General features: G+C 39.5%; 1 pseudogene; it reads right to left on the bottom strand.

Moving 5' to 3' along the window:
* Window positions 1-13,182: 13,182 nt before the first annotated feature.
* LOC104667624 lies at window positions 13,183-14,370 on the bottom strand (annotated as a pseudogene).
* Between the last annotated feature and the right edge of the window lie 7,162 nt (window positions 14,371-21,532).

Genomic DNA, 21,532 nt, shown 5'->3' with positions numbered 1-21,532 from the left:
GATTGCACTGTGGTCTGAGAGAGTTTGTTATAATTTCTGTTCTTTTACATTTGCTGAGGAGTTCTTTACTTTCAATTATGTGGTCAATTTTGGAATAAGTGCGATGTGGTGCTGAGAAGAATGTATATTCTGTTGATTTGTGGTGGAGAGTTCTGTAGCTGTCTATTAGGTCTGCTTGGTGCAGAGTTGAGTTCAATTCCTGGATATCCTTGTTAACTTTCTGTCTTGTTGATCTGTCTAATGTTGACAGTGGGGTGTTAAAGTCTCTCATTATTATTGTACGGGAGTCTAAGTCTCTTTGTAAGCCTCTCAGGACTTGCTTTATGAATCTGGGTGCTCCTATATTGGGTGCATATATATTTAGCATAGTTAGCTCTTCCTGATGAATTGATCCCTTTACCATTATGTAATGGCCTTCTTTGTCTCTTTTGATTTTTGATGGTTTAAAGTCTGTTTTATCAGAGACTAGGATTGCAACCTCTGCTTTTTTTTTGTTTTCCATTTGCTTGGTAGATCTTCCTCCATCCTTTTATTTTGAGCCTATGTGTGTCTCTGCATGTGAGATGGGTCTCCTGAATATAGCAAACTGCTGGGTCTTGACTCTTTATCCAATTTGCCAGTCTGTGTCTTTTAATTGGAGCATTTAGTCCATTTACATTTAAGGTTAATATTGTTACATGTGAACTTGATCCTGTCATTATGATGTTAGTTGGTTATTTTGCTCGCTGGTTGATGCAGTGTCTTCCTAGCATTGATGGACTTTACATTTTGACATGTTTTTGCAATGGCTGGTACCTGTTGTTTCTTTCCATGTTTAGTGCCTCCTTCAGGATCTCTTGTAGGGCAGGCCTGGTGGTGACAAAATCTCTAAGCATTTGCTTGTCTGTAAAGGATTTTATTTCTCCTACACTTATGAAACTTAGTTTGGCTTGATATGAAATTTTGGGTTGAAAATTATTTTCTCTAAGAATGTTGAATATTGGCCCCCACTCTCTTCTGGCTGATAGAGTTTCTGCCGAGAGATCTGCTGTTAGTCTGATGGGCTTCCTTTGTGGGTAACCCGACCTTTCTCTCTGGTTGCCCTTAACATTTCTTCCTTCATTTCAATTTCGGTGAATGTGACAATTTTGTGTCTTGGAGTTGCTCTTCTCGAGGAGTATCTTTGTGGCATTCTCTGTATTTCCTGAATTTGAATGTTGGCCTGCCTTACTAGGTTGGGGAAGTTCTCCTGGATAATATCCTGCAGAGTGTTTTCCAAGCTGGTTCCATTTTCCCCGTCACTTTCAGGCACACCAATCAGACGTAGATTTGGTCTTTTCCCATAATCCCGTATTTCTTGGAGGCTTTGTTCATTTCCTTTTACTCTTTTTTCTCTACACTTCTCTTCTCGCTTCATTTCATTCATTTGATCTTCAATCACTGATACTCTTTCTTCCAGTTGATCGAGTCAGTTACTGAAGCTTGTGCATTTGCCACGTAGTTCTCGTGTTATGGTTTTCATCTCTATCCGTTCTTTTAAGGTCTTCTCTGGATTGATTATTCTAGTTATCCATTCATCCATTCTTTTTTCAAGGTTTTTAGTTTCTTTGCGCTGGTTACGTAGTTCCTCCTTTAGCTCTGAGAAGTTTGATCGACTGAAGACTTCTTCTCTCAACTCATCAAAGTCATTCCCCGTTCAGCTTTTTTCCATTGCTGGTGATGAGCTGCGTTCCTTTGGAGGGGGAGATGCGCTGTGATTTTTCGAATTTCCAGCTTTTCTGCACTGCTTTCCCCCCAACTTTTTGGTTTTATCTGCCTTTGGTCTTTGATGATGGTGATGTACTGATGGGGTTTTGGTGTGGGTGTCCTTTCTGTTTGTTAGTTTTCCTTCTAACAGTCAGGACCCTCAGCTGCAGGTCTGTTGGAGTTTGCTTGAGGTCCACTCCAGACCCTGTTTGCCTGGGTATCAGCAGCGGAGGCTGCAGAAGATAGAATATTGCTGAACAGCAAGTGTTGCTGTCTGATTCTTGCTCTGGAAGCTTCGTCTCAGGGGTGTACCCCACTGTGTGAGGTGTGAGGTGTCGGTCTGCACTTAGTGGGTGATGTCTCCCAGTTAGGCTACTCAGGGGTCAGGGACCCACTTGAGCAGGCAGTCTGTCCGTTCTCAGATCTTAACCTCCATGCTGGGAGATCCACTGCTCTCTTCAAATCTGTCAGACAGGGGCATTTACCTCTGTCGAGGTTTCTGCTGCTTTTTGTTTAGCTATGCCCTGTCACCAGAGGAGGAGTCTACAGAGGCAGGCCGGCATCCTTGAACTGTGGTGGCCTCCACCCAATTCAAGCTTCCTGGCAGCTTTCTTTACCTATTTAAGCCTCAGCAATGGCGGGGCCCCCACCCTCGCTGCCGCCTTGCAGTCAGATCTCAGACTGCTGTGCTAGCAATGAGGGAGGCTCCCTGGGCGTGGGACCCTCTGGGTCAGATGTGGGATATAATCTCCTGGTGTGCCGTTTGCTAAGACCCTTGGTAAAGCGCAGTATTAGGGTGGGAGTTACCTGATTTTCCAGGTGTTGTGTGTCTCAATTTCCTTTGGCTAGGAAAAGGAATTCCCTTCCCCCTTGGGCTTCCCAGGTGAGGTGATGCCTTGCCCTGCTTCAGCTCTCACTGGTCGGGCTGCACCCGCGGACCAGCGCCAACTGTCCGACACACCCCAGTGAGATGAACCCGGTACCTCAATTGAAAATGCAGAAATCACCCGTCGTCTGTATCACTCACACTGGGAGCTGGAGGCTGGAGCTGTTCCTATTCGGCCATCTTGGGCGTGCCCCAAGACACTTCTTTTGTATCATTGCATTGCCAGGTGTAATTCATCACCTATCATATAGGGGGCTCTCAGTAAATATTTGTTGAACAAATGAATGGAAGTTTAGAACATTTAAACAGCTAAGAATTGACTAAACAATGCTTTTACAAGGGGGTAGAGAGACCTTATAATGTGGGAGTGGGAAGAAAGAATTTGATATGTTAGCCTTCAAGGATTGGGCCTGAATCAACTTGAGTTTCATTTGAGAATTAAGTATGTCTATACCAAAATCAATGAAGAAAACTAACCCTATTTTGGTAAAAATGTAAGTTACTTGTTTGAAATTTGCTATGCCTACTTTTTCCATGATAAAATGGAAATTTTAAGGTATTTCATCTGAAGAAGATGTGTAAATACAGTACAAATGAAGGAATTATGAATATTCATGAGGGATTATTACTATATTAATAGAAAAATGAGTCAGGTCCAAATGTGTTCAATCTAGGCCATAATTGCTTGCTGACATAAAGTGTGAGCTCTAAGGAAAACTGCTATTTCAAGTTTTATGAAAGCACATTATCCTTCAAAATATTTTAATTAAAATAGCTCAGTAAAATACTTAGAATCAAATTCAGAGGTTTTTCCTCCTTTTTCCAAATGGGGTGGTCAGGAAGAAAGTAGGTCAGAAACAGCTCTTTGGAGATGAAGGGCAACACATCTCACATCAGCCTCAGAAGTGCCAATTGCAATTAACATCTGGCAAACCACATAGTTCACACTGTGTTGGCAAGTCATTTTCTACTGCCAAATTTTATCTTCCAAATTTCTGGACTTTTTCAGGTTAAATGTTTCTGATAATACATTATTTTTACTTTTCAAGGATATTCTGTGTATCTGTCTAATGTCTGACCTTGTTCCCAAGGACTGTGGGATGGCCTTGGATACCAAAAGAGGCAGGGTTACCGGGGCTTTGTGGGAGCCAAGTCATGGATCATGGCTTTCGACCTGATGGAATGCGGCATAAATCTGTCTTTTCTATTGTGCATGTATGTTTGAGGGTTTGTACTAGCTACTTAATAGTAAGATTGACATGATACTTGCCTTCTAAAGTCTATCTACACCAGGGCTTCTTAACCTAGAGTTAATTCGGGGGGCTTAAGGACTTAAATATTTCTTTTCATTATCCTATAACTGAAATTTAATATTATTTCACTTATGAATATTGGCGATGAACCACAATGTTGAGAAGTTGTGTCACCAAGGGGTTAGCGTGTGAACTGTGGAGTCAGGCTGCCTGGGGGTCACTTCTACTCCATCAATGACTAGCTCTGTGACCTTGGGCATTCACAGAATTTCTTGGTGTCTCAGTTTCTACATTTATAAAATGGTGAAAATAATAGTACTACCTAATTTATACAATGTTGTAATGGAATAATTGAATAATTGATTTCACTAAAACACCACTCTCAATATAGAAAACATTAGCTATGTCTTAGCCTTATTATATCTACGATTTTTTTCCAGTTTATTCACGTCTCATGGATTTGATTGTAGCTGAAAATCTCCAAACCCTTTTCTCTCACACCTTTGACTATTATCCTTTTGTTAGGATTATTTTACTGCTTTAATTTTACTTTTTAAAAGAGAATTTGAAAGATTCATATTTGAGGGATTTTTGACTTGGTGAAACAAAAGTCTTCAAATATAGAAGTGTTTTGCATATTTACCATCAGGAGAAAAATAATGAAATAGGAATTGAGACCATATACTAGAGGTAATTGTGTATATCCTGATTATAAAAGCATTCAATGAGTATTCTGGTTACTTGTATTTTGAAACTAATGCCTTTTCAAAAAGATACTACTTTCATTCTAATCCAATGAGGGATAAGGAAATAATGTATGCATTTTTATTTACTAAAATACTTTAGTTTGGAAACTAAAAAGAAGTGAAAAATTTCAAGTTGGGAAATACCTTCTTTAACACAGGAATGAAAAAGTGAACTAACCAGTACCATATACAGGAACACCAATCTATATATGGTAGGCCAGAGTTTTCTCTAGAGTGGTCTGCAGAAGGAATGAACCTGGGGTGGGGGGATGCCCTGTGACCTAGAATGATGCTGTTGTAGACATGTAGATATGCCGACTGATGATCTGATGGGGGCTCTACTGCATTAGTCTGCTAGGGGTGCTGTAACAAAGTACCAAACTGGACAGCTTAAACAACAGAAATTTATTGTATCATGGTTCTGGAGGCTGGAAGTCCAAGATCAAGGTATGGGCAGGATTGGTTTCTTCTGAGGGCCGTGAGAGAGAATCTGTTCCATGCTACTCACCTAACTTTCTAGTGGTTTGCTGGCAATCGTTGGCCTTCGTGACTTGTAGATTCATTACCCTGATCCCTGCCTTGGTGTTCACATTGTATTCTTCTCCCTGTGCATATCTGTGTCAGGATTTTCCCCTTTCATAAGGACACCAGTTGTATTGGATTAGGGCCCACTCTACTCCACTACGACCTCATCTTAACTAATTGCACTTGCAATGACCATATTTCCAAATAAGGTCACATTCTGAGGTACTGAGGGTTAGGGCTTCAACATATGAATTTTGGAGGGGCAGGAACAACAATTCAATTCATAATATTTACTAATGGGAAAGGTAGCAATTATAGTTTTAAAGGTTGGCTGTGCCCAGATGTAGGTTGCTAATGGATAAACTCTTCTCTTAGAAAAAGTGTGGATATAAAATGTATTCAGAATTAGCCAGAATCTTTTTAGCCACTTTATTTAACCAAACTGGATTCTTCCTCTCTTCGGCCTGAAGACATCCCTCTCATCTACTTTCCAAAATCTTGTTATGTTAATGCATATGCTTCTCTTTAAGGCCTTCCTTGGCCTATGCTGCTACTTTGCTTCTATTTTGGGATAATTTTGGCCTTTGCAACAGGTGACCTAACACTACCAAAACCACCTAGTGCATGGTGACAAGAAGAAAGCAATAGAAGAAGAGTCAGGGACTAGGCAAGTGATGTGTCCACATGGCAATAATGAAGTAAACTGTGTATATTAAGAATGACTATCTTTCAGGTTTTCAAAGCTGACGTTTTCTTATTTCTTCAGGGCCACAGGAGTGGCTTTCTAAGGTCTAACTCAAAAACAAACCAAGGGTTTTTTCTCCCCTAAAACCTAATTCAAATGTTAAAGGATAGCAAACCTGTTGGTTCTAGGTGTAGTGATGATTTTAAAAATACACATGAAATAATACTTGGCAGGGAGGAAGAAAGTTCATGCTGCCATCTGGTTTAGGCCACATGGCTGTGGCTCCAGTTTTTTGATGATCACAAATACCAGTGTGGGATTAATCCAATGCCAACTCATATCTTGGTTTCTCAGAGGTTTTTTTTTTTTTTTTTTTTTTTTTTTTTTTTTTTTTTTTAACTTCTGGATATTTGCTATATTCAAAGAGTAAATGGTAACTGAAACCAGCCTTGGGTCTAGTGCAGCTGTCCCAGAGTTATGTTTCAGTATTTGTGTGGGCTACATTCATAATACACTTTGTAAGAGCTTAATATAAATTCTTGGAACTTAGATAATACCTCTATGTCTATTAAAAGAAGTTAGAACTTTGGGATTTAAGATGAGGTTGCTTGGCAATAATAACACAGAATAAAGCAAGTCACCTTAATGCAAAGCAATTATTTCTTCTACAAGACAGATTGTCATAATTTAAGGAGAAAAGCTTTCATCTTTAAAAAAAACTGGAAAAACACAAGTTACCACATGGCAGAATGAATTTTTTAATTTATAAAAGCAAAATTTTATTTCCAATAATTTAGTAAAATAGAAAGCAATAAATAATAATTATGATTCTATGTTATTTTATTGTTGGAAGAGTTGAAAACTTACCATCCCGTGTTTTTCACTCAATTATAAAGAATTTTTTTGAATGACGGGTTTTTTTCACATGTGAAAAAAACAGTCATTCTCTACAGGGAAAGAAAAAAGATTCAGGAGAATTGAGTGACCTAGGGAACATTTGAATGACTCTATATATCAGATGTTGGCAATCTTCAGCTGTAAAGGGAAGATAGGAAATATTTTAGGATTTGTGGGCCATGCCATTTTGGTTGCAACAACTCCACTCTGCTTTTGTAGGGATGAAAGCAGCCATAGGTAATAGGTAAATGAATGGACATGGCTATGGTCCAATAAAACTTTATTTACAAACACAGGCAGCAGTCTGTGGTTTGCCAACCCTTGCTATATATTATTAGGAAGAGCTTTATGATCAAGTAATAAATAGTGAAAATAGTACAGAATTTGGTGCTTTACAACCTTTTACATAATTTCACATATTTTTTTTCATTGGAGCACTCTAGATTTCAACACTTTTTTCCATCACTGAGGGAAAAACCTATAATGAACATTGTAGGAAAGCCTCCACCAAACCATGAGTTCCTTGAAGACATGTTTCAAATCTTATTTTCCAGTATCTGGCAGTGTTTATTGAATTGAATCAGTGCATTTCCTATAAACTCCATGTACTTATTGTGTTTCCTTGCCTCTTCCTGTCTCAGTGATGCATTTTACTTTCCCCAGCAGCTGTTCCCTTGACCCTGTACACATTTGGAATCTTCCATACTTATGCTGAGTATCTACATGTATTCCTAAAGATATTTCAGTTGACCTAGAGAACTAGGATGGAGTCAATGGCTTTTCTCCCTCATATCTAACTGGCCTATGTGGATCAACCTCATTGAGCATCTATCATCAGGCACTTAAAAAGGAAAAGGACTATTTATACTGGCACAGTGGACAAAAAAGGAAAAGACAGAATCCCTTATTTCTCTACTCCCCTAGTTTGGAATCAAAGCAGGATGCTCTTTCCATCTGGCCACCTCCCTGAGATGGGAGTGACTGGAGAGGATGAGGTGCTAGTGAGTGCTTTTGGACCCAGTTGTGACTTCTGCTGGTCCCCACTCTGAGTCATTTATTCCTAAGCAAGAAGCACCCAGTTATAGTAACAGAAAATGGACTAAGACATATATCCACATAAAATAATGTATAATCACATGTGTGTCTATATATATATATATTCAATCAAGTTTTATAATTGTAGTATTAAATAAAATCATTAACATCCATTTTTAGCTAGATTTTTCCAAATTTAGAAGAGGTGTTTTATCAAAACTTTTTCTTTTGTGTTTATAATAGTCTCTGCTCTGTGTATTTTGACAAGCATCTCTTAATTCTTCAACCTGGTTTGGGGGTGATATTAAGAGTATGAATCTAAGAAAAAATTCTCAAGGAGATTCAGGAATACCCAAATAAATATTTTAGTAGTCATTATTGTCCTGCTCCCTGTACCCTGCCAAATATGGTCCTAAAGGTAAATAGATGCACACAAGAGGAAAATCAGGCTGTATTACTTCCTGGGGCTGTGTCTCCAGACTACACTGCAAACTCATGGACATCACGCAATATTCATTTGCCTGGGCCAGGCTCACCTAAAAAAATAGTCTTGTTTTCTAAGTCCAAACCTAAGTTTAGTCTTGACCCTCCTAACTGAGGAAGGCCACAGCTTTCCACCTGTGCAGGAGGAAACAAGGTGAAAGAGACAGAGAAAACAAGCTTGTCCCAGGGATTAGAGCTGCAGTCCCAAATTTTTTAATGCAGTGACAAAGGCCCCTGAGGTGGGCTGTCATGGGGAAGACAAGGAAATTGAAAGGAAGAGTGAAAGGGTCAGGGAAGGGGAGACAGACAAGCAGACAGAAAGAGATAGTGATAAAGAGAGGCAGGTGCAGACAGAGCCACAGACAGAAACAACTACGATAGTGGGTGTGAATGTCAGACAGAGCAATGTGGCAGAGAGCAGAGCCAGGGGAGAAAGGAAGCTAGTGACAAAGTGCTCACAGCAGGAAGAGCCAAGGACATTCAGGACAGCAGGACAGCAACTGAAGTTGTTTATTGAGTCATACAGTGCTATGATCCTCCTCCATTCTTCCCAAATATGTATATATATATACCACAGTTTCTTTATATACTCAATGATTGATGGGCATTTGGATGGGTTCCGCAATTTTGCAGGAGTTAATTGTGCTGCTATAAACATGCGTGTGCAAGTATCTTTTTTGAATAATGATTTCTTTTCCTCTGGGTAGATACCCAGTAGTGAGATTGCTGGATCAAATGGTAGTTCTACTTTTAGTTCTTTAGGGAATCTCCACACTGTTTTCCATAGTGGCTGTACTAGTTAACATTCCCACCAGCAGTGTAGAAGTGTTCCCTGATCACTACACCTGCGCCAACATCTGCTGTTTTTTGATTTTTTGATCATGGCCATTCTTGCAGGAGTGAGGTGGTATCGCATTGTGGTTTTGATTTGCGTTTCCCTGATCATTAGTGACGTTGAGCATTTTTTCAAATGTTTGTTGGCCATTTGTATATCTTCTGTTGAGAATTGTCTGTTCATGTCCTTAGCCCACTTTTTGATGGGATTGTTTGTTTTTTTCTTACTGATTTGTTTGAGTTCATTGCAGATTCTGGATATCAGTCACTTGTCAGATGTATAGATTGCGAAGATTTTCTCCCACTCTGTGGGCTGTCTGTTGACTCTGCTGACTGTTCCTTTTGCCACGCAAGAGTTCTTTAGTTTTATTAGGTCCCAGCCATTTTTTTTTCTTTGTTTTTATTGCATTTGCTTTTGGGATCTTGGCCATGAAATCCTTGCTGAAGCCAATGTCTGGAAGGGTTTTTCCAATGTTATCTTCTAGGATTTTTATAGTTTCAGGTCTTAGGTTTAAGTTCTTAATTTATGTTGAGTTGATTTTTGTATAAGGTGAGAGATGAGGATACAGTTTCATTCTCCTACATGTCGCTAGACAATTATCCCAGCACCATTTCTTAAAAAGGGTGTCCTTTCCCCACTTTATGTTTTTGTTTGCTTTGTCAAAGATCAGTTGACTGTAGTATTTGGGCTTATTTCTGGGTTCTCTATTGTGTTCCATTGGCCTATGGCCTATTTTTGTACCAGTACTATGCTGTTTTGGTGACTATGGCCTTATGGTATAGTTTGAAATCAGGTAGTGTGATGCCTCCAGATTTGTTCTTTTTTCTTAGTCTTGCTTTGGCTATGAGGACTCTTTTTTGGTTCCATATGAATTTTAGAATTGTTTTTTTCTAATTCTGTGAAGAATGATGGTGGTATTTTGATGGAGATTGCATTGAATTTGTAGATTGCTTTTGGCAGTATGGTAATTTTCACAATATTGATTCTACCCATCCATGAGCATGAGATGTGTTTCCATTTGTTCATGTTGTCTATGATTTCTTTCAGCAGTGTTTTGTAGTTTCCCTTATAGAGGTCTTTCACCTCCTTAGTTAGGTATATTCCTAACCTTTTTTTTTTTTTTTTTTTTTTTTTTTTTTTTTTTTTTTTTTTTTTAGCTGTTGTAAAAGGGGTTGAGTTCTTGATTTGATTCTCCGCTTGGTTGCTGTTGGTGTATAGAAGAGCTACTTATTTGTGTACATTAATCTTGTATCTGGAAATTTTGCTAAATTCTTTATCAGTTCTAGGAGCTTTCTGGAGGAGTCCTTAGGATTTTCAAGGTAAACAATCATATTGTCAGCAAACAGTGACAGTTTGACTTTCTCTTTACCAATTTGGATGCTCTTTCTTTCTTTCTTTCTTTCTTTCTTTCTTTCTTTCTTTCTTTCTTTCTTTCTTTCTTTCTTCTTTCTCTCTCTCTCTCTTTCTTTCTTTCTTTCTTTCTTTCTTTCTTTCTTTCTTTTTTTTTTTTTTTTTGTCTGATTGCTCTGGCTAGCACTTCCAGTACTACGTTGAAGAGGAGTGGTGAGAGTGAGCATCCTCGTCTTGTTCCAGTTCTCAGAGGGAATGCTTTCAACTTTTCCCCATTCAGTATTCTTTTGGCTGTGGGTCTGTCATAGATGGCTTTTATTACCTTAAGGTATGTCCCTTGCATGCCGATTTTGCTAAGATTTTTAAACATAAAGGGATGCTGGATTTTTAAAATGCTTTTTTGGCATCTATTGAAATGATAATGTGATTTTTTTTTTTATTCTGTTTACGTGGTGTATCACATTTACTGACTTGCGTATGTTAAACCATCCCTGCTTTGGTATGAAACCCACTTGATCATGGTGGATTATCTTTTTGATATGTTGTTGGATTTGGTTAGCAAGTATTTTGTTAAGGATTTTAGCATCGATGTTCATCAAGGATATCAGTCTGTAGTTTTCTTTTTTTGGTAATGTCCTTTCCTGCTTTTGGTATTAGGGTGATGCTGCCTTCATAGAATGAATTTCTTCTTTCTCTATCTTGTGGAATAGTGTCAAAAGGATTGGTACAACTCTTCTTTGAATATCTGGTAGAATTGTGCTGTGAATCCATCTGGTCCTGGACTTTTTTTGTTGATAATGTTTTATTTACCATTTCAATCTCGCTGCTTGTTATTGGTCTGTTCAGGGTATCTAATTCTTCCTGATTTAAGCTAGGAGGGTTTTATTTTTCCAGGAATTTATTCATCTCTTCTAGGTTTTTTAGTTTATGTGCCTAAAGGTGTTCATAGTAGCCTTGATTGATCTTTTGTATTTCAGTGGTGTCAGTTGTAGCATCTCCTGTTTCGTTTCTTAGTGAGGTTATTTGGATTCTCTCTCTTTTTTTCTTGGTTAATCTTGCCAGTGGTCTGTCAATTTTATTTATCTTTTCAAAGAACCAGTTTTTGTTTCATTTATATATTTTTTTGTTTCAATTTCATTTAGTTCTGCTCTAATGTTGGTTATTTCCTTTCTTCAGCTGGGTTTGGGTTTGGTTTATTCTTCTTTCTCTACTTCCTTGAGGTGTGACCTTAGATTGTCTGTTTGTGCTCTTTCAGTCTTTTTGATGTAGGCATTTAGGGCTATGAACTTTCAAACTCTTAGCACCACCTTTGCTGTATCCCAGAATAGGTTGTGTCATTTTTGTCATTCAGTTTGGATAATTTTTTAAATTTCCATCTCGATTTCATTTTTGACCCAGTGCTCATTCAAGAGCAGGTTATTTAATTTCCATGTATTTGCATGGTTTTGAAGGTTTCTTTTGTAGTTGACTACCAGTTTTATTCCACTGTGGTCTCAGAGAGTGCTTGATATAATTTCAATCTTCTTAAATTTTGAGGCTCATTTTATGACCTATCATATGGTCTGTCTTGGAGAGAGTTCCATGAGCTGTGGAATAGAATGTGTATTCTATGGTTGTTGGTTGAAATGTTCTGTATATATCTGTTAAGTCCATTTGTTTCAAGGTACATTTTAAATCCATTGTTTCTTTGTTGACTCTCTGTCTTGATGACCTGTCCAGTGCTGTCAGTGGAGAAGTGAAGTCCCTCACTATTATTGTACTTCTGTCTATCTCATTTCTTAGGTCTATTGCAATATTTTTAATTTATAATCTGTTTATAAATAGATGATATATCTATTTATAAATTTGGGAGCTCCAGTGTTAGGTGCATATATGTTTAGAATTGTGATATTTTTCTGTTGGACAAGGCCTTTTACCATTATATAATGTCCCTCTTTGTCCCTTTTAACTGCTGCTGCTTTAAAGTTTGTTTTATCTGATATAAGAATAGCTACTCCTGTTCACTTTTGGTGTCCATTTGCATGAAATGCCTTTTTTCATGCCTTTACTTTAAATTTATGTGAGTCCTTACGTGCTAGGTGAGTCTACTGAAGGCAGCAGATGGTTGGTGAGTTCTTATCCATTCTGTGGTTCTGTATCTTTTAAGTGGAGCATTTAGACCATTTACATTAAATGTTAGTATTGAAATGTGAGGTACTGTTGCATTCATTGTGCTCTTTGTTGCCTGTGTACTTTGTTTTTGTTTTTCATTTTTGCTTTTTAACTTGTATGTTTGTTTTATAGGTATTTGGGTGTCTAGGTCTCTAGCAAGGCCAGGGAATTTTTCCTTGATTATTCACCCAAACATGTTTTCTAGGCTTTTAGAATTATCTTCTTCCTCAGGAACACCGATTATTCTTAGGTTTGGTTATTTAACATAATCCCAGACTTTTTGGAGACTTTGTTCATATTTTCTTATGCTGTTTTCTTTTTTTTTTTTTTTTTTGGATTGTGCTAAATTCGAAGACCTTGCCTTCGAGCTCTGAATTTCTTTCTTCAACTTGTTCAATTCTATTGCTGAGACTTTCCAGAGCATTTTGCATTTCTTTTTTTTTTTGAGCTTTTATATCTGTGTTTATTCTTCATTTAACTTTTTAAAACAGTACTATAGTTGAATATTAAAACAAAACCAAGAGCAAGTAGTGAGCATATTATGATTACAGTCCTTCACTTATTCACTACGGCACATTAAATGCCAGCAGTGAGTGTTATTCACTGGCCCATTAAGAGGTCTGAACACCACCTCGGGGATGATGTTCATCATCCTCATATGCTTCTCCATTGTAATGGCGCCATCTTTCCTGATTTGGATCAAAGTCCACCAGTTCTACTTGATCCATCTCATCAGTCTCTTCCACTTCCTTCCTCTCTGGTAGGAGTTTTTCCAGCAAAGACAGTTTATCAGGAGAGAGAAAGCCATTCTCAGGAAAGTTTACCTTAAATTCAATGATGAGGCAACCCTTTTCATATGGTCTATGATAAATTGGCATGCCTTCATTTAGTACACACTTGATATCTGCATGCTTGACAGTCTGACCTGGATGAGAGGTGATGACTATGGTTCGGTTGTCAAGAGTAGATATTGGCTTCTGGAAGCCACACAATGCTTCAACCAGCTGTATGTTCATACACATGAAAAAGTCTTCTCCTCGTCGAGTAAAAACAGCATGGTCCTTCTGATCTAACACAATGATAATATCGCCGGGCTCCAGTCCTGGTTCTTAGTCTCCTTCACCGTGCAATGTTATCTTCTGGCCATCTTTCATGCCTTTGTCAATATGAACTTCTAGAATCTTCTTCTCTCGAGCTATCTTCCTTCCGTTGCAGCTTTTACATCTATCTTTAGGACTGATCTGCTCCCCATGGCCCTGGCACTCCATGCACACAGATTGAGTTTGCTGAATCATTCCAGATCCTATCTGATGAATTCTTACTTGCATTCCAGTACCTCAGCAATTGGGGCAGCCCTCTACTGCTCCTTTCTTACCTCCTCTACCTTCACATTTGTCACAAATTACATTCTTTTGCAGAGCCAGTTTTCTTGTTGCACCATTATATAAGTCTTCTAGGGTTACTGAGAGCTGATGTACAACATTTTTGACTCTCCTTTCTCTCTGCATCCTTCCTCCTCCTCCAAAAAACATATCAAAGATGTCCATGGGGGAGCCAAAACCGCCACTTGTTCCACCCTCTTTAATTGCCTGTTATCCTCCTTTGTCATATAATTCCCTTTTCTTTGCATCAGAGAGAACTTCATAAGCTTGAGAAATCTGTTTAAACTTCTCTCCTTTGTTTGGATTCTTATCAGGATGGTACTTCAAGACCAGTTTCCTATAAGCCTTTTTAAATTCTTCCTGAGTAGCATTGGGTTTGGCCTCCAAAACATTGTAGTAAGTTGTTTCTTTCACCATCTTCTACTGCCGGTGTGGGCTGAGGCCAGTGTGTGAGGGAGCAGGAAGGAGCGCAGAGCTGTGCGCAGCTCCGGCAGTTACCACTCCTCTGCCTCTCACCGAGTATTCTGGAAAGTTCCCACATTTTGCATTTCTAAAAGTGTGTCCGAAGTTTCCTGAATTTTTTATTGTTTTTTCTTTAAGCTATCTATTTCCTTGAATATTTCTCCCTTCACTTCTTGTATCATTTTTTGGATTTCTTTGCACTGGGCTTCACACTTCTCTGATCCCTCCCTGATTAGCTTAATAACTAACCTCCTGAATTCTTTTTCAGGTAAATCAGGAATTTCTTCTTGGTTTGGATCCGTTGCTGGTGAACTAGTGTGATTTTTGGGTGGTGATGAAGGGCCTTGTTTTGTCGTATTACCAGGGTTGGTTTTCTGGTTCTTTCTTATTTGGGTAGGCTCTGTCAGAGGGAAGGTCTAGGGCTGAAGGCTGTTGTTCAGATTCTTTTGTCCCAGGCTGTGTTCCCTTGATGTAGTACTCTCCCTCTTTTCCTATGGGTGTGGCTTCCTATGAGCTGAACTGCAGTGATTGTTGTCTCTCTTTTGGGTCTAGCCATACAGTGAGTCTACCTGGCTCCAAGCTGGTACTGGGGGTTGTCTGCACAGAGTCCTGTGATGTAAACTGTCTATGGAGCACTCATAGTTTTTTGGGGGTGCCCTGGGTTCTGCAGGCAAAGTCTGCTTCCTTCAGAGGGTCTGTGGATCCTCTCAGGATTGCTGCCCTTTCAGGTTCTTGATGATATTATTATTCACTGACTGCAGTGACTGCGGGTTCTCCATCTAGCCTCCTTAGGGTGCTCATCAGTTTTAGCTCAGAGGTAGCAGGAATTTTTATATCCTTTAATTTCTTTTCATTGCTTCTCATTAACTAAGGATTTATCTAGTAGCCATAGCATCCCTGGCATTTCCTGTATTTATTTAAGAAGCTACTGGTTGGATGATACACAGTTATCTTATGTACCCCTAAGAAAGAAAAACACTGTAAATATCATTGCAAGGCCCATACATTTTAATGAGTGTTAATTCCAGACATGTTAAAATGTGAAAAATGTGCATCTTAGAATCCATAAACTGTTGCACACTCAAATTCCCATGACCATAGACTCAGTTATTCTCAAAACAGGAACAATATTCCTGTCTTCTCCCTCTCCTTATCATCAATACACACTTACTGTATACCTGCTTTGGATAAGGCTCTGGGTCTGATGGTTTGAAAGGAATGTAAGATATCTGGAACCAGAGTCCCAAATTATAATCATGGTGGAGGTGGATATAAAACACGGCCAGAAATTTTGTGACACTTCTACCAGAGAGACGGAGCTCCATTCCTCTTCTCTTGAATCTGTGCAGGCTTGTGACTGCTTGAACCAATAGAGTATGGCAGAGGTGGTGCTATGTGATTTGCAAGGATAGCATAAAAGGCTATGCAGCTTCTGGTTTGATACTGCATCATTTGCTCTCACAGCCCTGAACCTCCATTAAGAAGTCAACAGTCCTGAGGCCACCACCCTGGAGAAGCCACATGTAGGCACTCTGGTTGATAGTCCCAGCCAAGCCCAGCCTTCCAGCCACCCCTGCCAGGGGCTGCCAGACATGAGTGAAGCAGCCATCTTTGAAGTGGATCCTCCAGCCCTAGCTGATCCAGCTCCCAGAATAAGGGCAATAATTCCATGTATAAGTCAAATAATCCTAGGCTGTGCTTCAGTTAATAAACCCAAATTTCGGTGGCTTTTTATAGCAAAAGTTTATTTCCCACTCATGTTGGAGTCTCATGTGGTTTGGGTGATCATTTACCATCCCGTAGTTATGACATCTAGGACCAATGACTGCTAAGTTGCTGCAGATGGGGAAGAAAGGTCTGGATCGCACAGGATGTAAAAGGGCTGGGCCTGGAATGGCTTACAAGCAGTGCTTCTTCAACAATTCAAGGACCAAATTTTAAAACATTTTAAATTCATCACAGACCTATACTTTTGTAAAATGCAACAAAAATTAATTACTAGAAAAGGAAATGGCGCTTGACTGTAGTGGCAATATCAAATAGCTATAAAAGTACCTAATTGCTTACTTTTAAATTTCTGTATTTAGTTCATTGCAAACTGGTAACAGTTTGCAAATGGCACTGGTGCATGGACTACACTTTGAGTAGCACTGGCTTACAGTAATTAGGCTTGCATCTTATTGGTTAGAACTCAATCACATGTCCCCAATCCAATTGAGAGTGAGCCTGGAAAGTATAGTGCCCTGGGTGCCAGGAAGAGGGGCCGTGTGCTGAATTCACTGCATTGTCTCTGTGATATGCTTTAAGTTCAGGTTTTATTCGTTTTTTTCCTCTATGAGGACCCAGTTGTTTACAGGTTTATTGTCTCATTTGTGGTCACAGATCTAGCTTTTTTTTTTTTTTTTTTTGGAGACAGAGTCTCACTCTGACACCCAGGCTGGAGTGCAGTGGCACATGATCTCAGCTAACTGCCTCCCGGGTTCAAGTGATTCTCCTGCCTCAGCCTCCTGAGTAGCTGCGATTACCAGTGCCCACCACCATGCCTGGCTAATGTTTGTATTTTTAGTAGAGATGGGGTTTCACCATGCTGGCTAGGCTGGTCTTGAATTCCTGACCTCAGGTGATCCTCCTGCCTAGGCCTCCCAAAATGCTGGGAATACAGGCATGAGCCACCGTGCCCGGCCAGATCTAGTTATTTTTTAAAGCCTTTGCAGGGCAGGAGGGACAGGACACTGGGGAAATTGCCCTGCATAGTGTGTAGTGTCACTGTGATTCTCTCCAGTCTTACAGATCCTGACCTTAGGTAAAATTCCAGTGGGGTAAAAATCTTGTTCAAGGGCACACAGGCTGCAGTGATGTTTCTGTGACATTCCAGATCTCTGGTACATGTGCCAGGGTAGCTACTGTTACTGCTTCAGTCCCTGGAGGAGGATCCCTCCTTACCCCATCTACCATGTGTTACCAAAAAGAATAGAATTACCTCATTTTTGAAAAAGAGCCAGATTATAGAGGTCTCACGTAACAAAGCAGGAAAATGTAACTCTAAATATATTTATAGGATGCCTAAACCCTGCAAAAATTGTCCATTTCAACACTCATTAGAAAATGACCAATAAGAAACAGATCTCAACATTGTAATGATATAACTTTGGAAGACTGATAGAAATAAGTTGGGTTTTTTCAAAATCAGATGCCATTGTAGTTAAGAACAACTGTGCTGAGGTCCATATGCCATAATGGACAGCTGTGCTGGGGCAGATAATGACTGTAACCTGCCCAGATCTTCTTCCCCTGTTTGTGATCTGTTCCTGGCTTCAGTGTGCATTTGCTTCTAATACCTTAGCTCTCTTTTGGAGGTTTGGCCCAGGGCTTCTGGAGCTATCTTTCCAGCTGGTAAGGAGAGCCAGAAGCTCTGGGAATTTATTCCCTTGGGTAGCACTCAACCAATGACTAATGGGTACAGGAGTATGGTAGCTTCCACTCCTTTGCTTGGGTTGGGACAACTTTATGGTATAACTTATACTCCAGAGCTGTGGGATCAGACAGAAGATATCCTCTGTGGGACTTGAGATTGCACCCTTGTTTCCTGGTTTTTCCTGGAAATACTCTTAAAATAAATCACTTACACACAAATCCTTATTTCAAGATTTGCTTCTGGGGAATCCAACTGAAGACATGTGTTCTTTAGAACCAGTGTCTCAGCAAAGCAGTCACCATGCTGATAGAATAGCTATCTCCAAGGTAGCAAGGCTTCCGCCCTCAGCTGGACTGTCAACCACTGCTGGGCAATCCTTTTGGTGCTTCTCTATTCCCTATACCTGATTTCCTCTTCAAGACCCTTAGAAAATTGAGACAGGTCATCAGGAGACCTCCATTCTCCCTGTTCCTCCTCTGTCAGCTCCACAGACCCTCTTACAAACATTTTGGTATCAGCCTTCTACTTCAGCTCCTTCTCAGAGGAAATAAGCTATCTTCTCACCTCTGGAGGCTGGATTTCATTCCCTCCTCTGGGCCTTGCTCTTCAATGACTTCTTCTTGGCCTTTATCATCCTCTTCACCTTGGCTTATAAACATAGGTAGATATTGCTCAGATTTAAATAAAATACAGCCAAAAAACTTTCTCTCCATTTTGTATATCTTCAAACCCAGCTATTGTCCTTTTTAATTCTCAGTCAGGGGTCTGAGGAGAGATGAATCCACTTGCTGCCTCAACCCTTCATTCACACCACAACCTGCAGTGACCTGGTTTTCAAGCAGCCCCACAATCTATTGAAACTCTTCTCTCAGAGGTCAATAATAACTTTTTATGTCTTCATGCTCCACCTTGAGAGCTTGCTATATGCCAGGCTCAATGTCAAGCACTTAAGTTGTGTTTCAGATTCTCATTGGTACCTCCACTCCTCCCGCAATGTAACTCATTCCTTTAAATCTCATTATCCAAGCCTGAAATGTAAGACACCCACAATTCTCCTTTTCCATCCTACCATATGCCATTCATTAGCAAGGACATTTTGACTCTATTACTAAAATACATTTTGAACCTGTGTTCGTCTCTTTATCTCCACTACCAACACCTTTTTTTGGGTCACCATCATTGCTAGCCTTTTCATCATTCTTCCTTTTTCCTGTTTGTTCTAACACAGTCCATTTTCTATATAGTAGCAATAGTGAGCTCATTAAAGCTCAAGCCAAGCAACTCCACTGCTTAAAACCCTCCAAGGATTCCCACTACACCTAGGACAAAACCAGTACCTCTTGCCAAAATGGCCTACCAAGGCCCTGCTAGCCTCTCCCTAGTTTTCTAACTCATCTCATGCTACTCTCCTGTATGCTCAGGCCATATTGTTTTTCTTTGAGTCCTGAGGACATACTTTTCCATCTCAGGGCCATTGAACATGCAGCTCCCTGTACCTGAAGTATCCTTTTCCTCAGTTCCTTCTTAGCCTATCACATCTCAGTTCTTCTTGGACAGATGCATCTTCTGCCACCCCTCTCCCTATTATTCTCTTCCTTAGTCTTTTAAAAAATGTTTATATCACTTAACAGGATTTATAATTATCTTGTTTATTTATTTACTTGGCTTCGTCTCCTCCTATCCCCATGATCACCTCTGAGGGCGGGGACACACTCAGTCTTATTAACTGTTTTCTCTATAGTGACAGTGGGGATGGAACAGTACTGGCACATAGATGCTCAGCATTCAGCTCAATCATTTCCTTCTCTGTGAAGCCCTCAGCACTGTGGGAGAGTCAGAGATCGCTTCCTCTGGAGTCCTATAGCAGTTTTTTATAGTTACTTTTCCCACAGTACATAAAACTAATAATCACGTTATTATTTACTTGTTTGTCTCCTCTACCAGACCATGGTGAATATGCTCATAGAGCACAGAACTATATTTTTCTCATTTTTAAACCCTCAGCAACTAGCACAGTGCCTGAATCACAGTAGGCGCTTGACAAAATATGTGAGGAATGAATGAAATTCTCTTCTCATGGGAAACAGTGAGTTAGCTAAAAGCAGGGAGTAACTGAGAGATGGATGCCAGCTTTTTTTTCTGAAGACAGAGGAGCAGTTAGCATGTTTTTGGAGACGGAGGTCGGAATTCACTTCTGAAGCTAGATAGCCCCTTCATTTTTGGTAGGAAAAAAATTTGGGTTGGGGGAGAGAATAGCTATTGAGCTACACAAATGTGAAAAAAGAGTTCCTTTCTAAAATGAGATGTTTGGAGATAAGGAGATGCCAAACCATTCTGCACAATAACGTAAAAAATTTTCCCTCTGTAACTAGAGTTACAGCTCTCCACATTGCTTCTGTTTAGAAAAAGTATGTTTTCTTTCTGTGTGTACTCATGGAAGTAAGCTAAATTCCCAGGAGGGAGACATACACATGGCTACTGCATCATGGCATAGGACCAGGGGCTAAGGGGAGAAGGAGCTTGGCTCACGTGATCACAGATAATTAGTCCAGTTTTGACTTTTTGTTTGTTTTGGACTTTGCCATTATTTGGTTAGTCCAAATCTTTAATGAAGTTTTACCAAATATTAGAATCTTGTCTGGGTTGTACTTTTCGTAATGAAGGGATGGGCCTGGATTTACATTTTGGACAAGGAAGAATGGTAGTTTGGGAGAAGAGGGCTTCAAGCCAGTAGGAGCAATGGTATGGATCCAGGCCATTAGTAAGGAGGCATGTGGCCACTGGAAGGATTTCTTCCAGAAATCCTGGATGAGCCTTAATTCTTGGGGATTCTGAGAAACACTTGAAAATGGGAATCTGACAAAACATGGGCAGAAAGAAAGAAAGAAAGAGGGAGGGAGGGAGGGAGGGAGGGGTGAGGGAAGAAAAAGACAGAAGAAGAAAGAAAGAAAGCAAAAAAGAAAAAGAAAGACGGAAGGAAGGAATTGAAGGAAGAAGGAAGGAAAAGGGAGGAAGGAAGAGAGAGAGAAGAGAGCAGGAAGGAGACGAACGCAAGACTCAAGAAAGAAAGAAAGAAAGAAAGAAAGAAAGAAAGAAAGAAAGAAAGATTGATTCTTCCAGATTGGAAAGGAGAAAGTAAGATATCTTTATAGACAGATGATATTTTCTTAAGGCAACTCTAAGGAACAGACAGACACACACACACACACACACACACACACACACACACACACAGACAACTATTAGAATTGATAAATGAGTTCAGCAAGGTTACAGGATACAAAATCAATATACAAAAATCAATTGTATTTTCATGAACTTAACAATGGACAATCCAAAAGTGGAATTAAGAAAGTAATTCCATTTATAATAGCATCAAAAAGAATAAAATACTTAAAAATAAATTTAACAAAAGAAGTACACTTGTATAACAAAAACTATAAAAAATTATTTAAATAAATTAAAGAAGACCTAAATAAATGGAAAGACATCCCACTTTTATGCATGGCAATATGCCCCTAATCAATCTGCAGATTCAGTGCAAACCCTATTTAAAAATTCCAGCTTGATCTTTCTTTCTTTCCTTCTCTCTCTCTCTCTTTCTTTCTTTTTGCTGAAATAGATAAGCTGATCCTAAAATTCATACAGAAATGCAAGGGACCTAGAATAGCCAAAACAAGCTTGAAAAAGAAAAAAAAATTT

This window comes from Rhinopithecus roxellana, chromosome 7, assembly GCF_007565055.1.
Source record: "Rhinopithecus roxellana isolate Shanxi Qingling chromosome 7, ASM756505v1, whole genome shotgun sequence".
NCBI classification, from domain to species: domain Eukaryota; kingdom Metazoa; phylum Chordata; class Mammalia; order Primates; family Cercopithecidae; genus Rhinopithecus; species Rhinopithecus roxellana.
Note: the sequence above shows the minus strand (reverse complement) of the source record. Positions and strands in the feature narration are given on the sequence as shown.